Below are 2,002 nucleotides of genomic sequence, written 5' to 3'. Positions count from 1 at the left end.
TGATGCTCATCAAAGAGTCAATGTCATGAAAGACCAGGAAAAATATAAATAAAATATAAATATAAAGTAAAATATGGTAAAAATATAAATATAAATATCACAAACTAGAAGAGACTATGGAGACATGATAACTGACTGCAGTATGAGATCCTGAAAAGTATCCTGGAAGAGTAAAAGAAACATTGGGGAAAAAAACTGGTGCAATTCAAGGAAGGTTCAAGTTTAATTAATAATATTCTACCAGTGTTAATTTCCTGGTTTGATAATTGCACGGTGGTTGTGACAGTTATCATTAGAGGAGTAAGACTATGGAGTACATGTGAATTCCCTGTAATACTGCTGTAGCTTTTGTTGTAAATCTAAAAATATTTCAAAATAAAAGGTAAATATGTATATGAAATAAAGTAACTGGATTAAATACTCCATTTTTTTTTAATTTAAATCCAATTTAGTTAATATAGAGTGTAATAATGAGTTTAAGAGTAGAATTTAGTGATTCATCACTTATATATAACACCCAGTGCTCATCCCAATAAGTGCTCTCCTTAATACCCATCACCCATTTAGCCCATCCCCCAAAACACCTCACCAGCAACGCTCAGTTTGCTCTCTTGTATTTAAGAGTCTCTATGTTTTGTCTCCCTCTCTGTGTTTATCTTTTTTTTGCTCCCCTTCCCCTATGTTCATCTGCTTTCTTTCTTAAATTTCATACATGAGTGAAATAATATGATATTTGTCTTTTTCTCACTGAGTAATTTCACTTAGCATAATACACTCTAGTTCCAGCCACACTGTCACAAATGGTAAGATTTAATTCCTTTTGATCACCATAAATATTCCATTTTTTAAAATCCAAATTGGATAAAAAGCAAACCTAACTACATACTGTTTACTAGAAGCACATTTTAAATATAACATGTAAGCAGGTTGAAATTAAGATAATGCAACCATTAGCACAAGTTAGCTAGTGTAGCTAAACTAATATCAGACAAAAATATGATAAGGAATATTGGCAGAGATAAAAAAAGATATTTCATTACAATGAAAGGGTCAATTCATCAATAAGTCACAAAAATCCTAAATTTGCAGGTCTTAATAAAAGAGCAGCAAAATATATGAAGCAAAAATTGAGAGAAGTAACAGAAGAGTTAAAAAATCCAGTTATAATCGGAGATTTTAATAACTCTAAGTAATATTTAGGAAAAAAGTGGTCCGGTATACCAGTGAAAATACAACCTTCTTTTTAAAAAGTGCCCTAAATGACATTTTTAGAATACAATGCACTACAACTGAGGGTATTAAATTAGGATTAAAATCTTAAAATAGGGAAATCTTAAAAGAACTGACCATAGATCTTTTACATTAAGATAAAGACTTGCATTTAACTCCAATGACAATGAGAAGATATTAAAGAATTTTAGCAGGGATGTGAATGATATAAATGAATTCTATATTGCCTATTTCCCAAAAACCAGTCCAAATATCATCATGTAAGTGTTAAGCAATACATTTAAGTGGGTTTCAGTCATGAAAAAGATTCTAAAATCAAAATAAGAAAGTAGATCATCAATACCAAATCATTTTAACATGTAAAAGTAAAACTTCCAGAATTAAGGAAGGAGATTTTTGCTAATGCATAGGTCCATGAAGCCAACTATGAATGAGCACCCAATAAGAAAAAAGATTCTATCTTAGCGCCACTGCCAAACACACATACACAAGAATGTGCTGTCCACACACACACACACACACACACACACACACACACACATGAAATCTTGGACTCCCTGACATCATGCACTAAGAAGGACACAACACTTCTGTGGCATGCTTGCTAAAAATTGTACAACCTCAATCTGATGATGAGAAAACATCAGACCAATCCAAATATTTTACAAAATAACTGACTGATGCTCATCAAAGAGTCAATGTCATGAAAGACCAGGAAAAATATAAATAAAATATAAATATAAAGTAAAATATGGTAAAAATATAAATATAA

The sequence above is a fragment of the Suricata suricatta genome, chromosome 10 (assembly GCF_006229205.1).
Source record: "Suricata suricatta isolate VVHF042 chromosome 10, meerkat_22Aug2017_6uvM2_HiC, whole genome shotgun sequence".
NCBI lineage: Eukaryota > Metazoa > Chordata > Mammalia > Carnivora > Herpestidae > Suricata > Suricata suricatta.
This window is presented reverse-complemented; position numbering follows the sequence as displayed.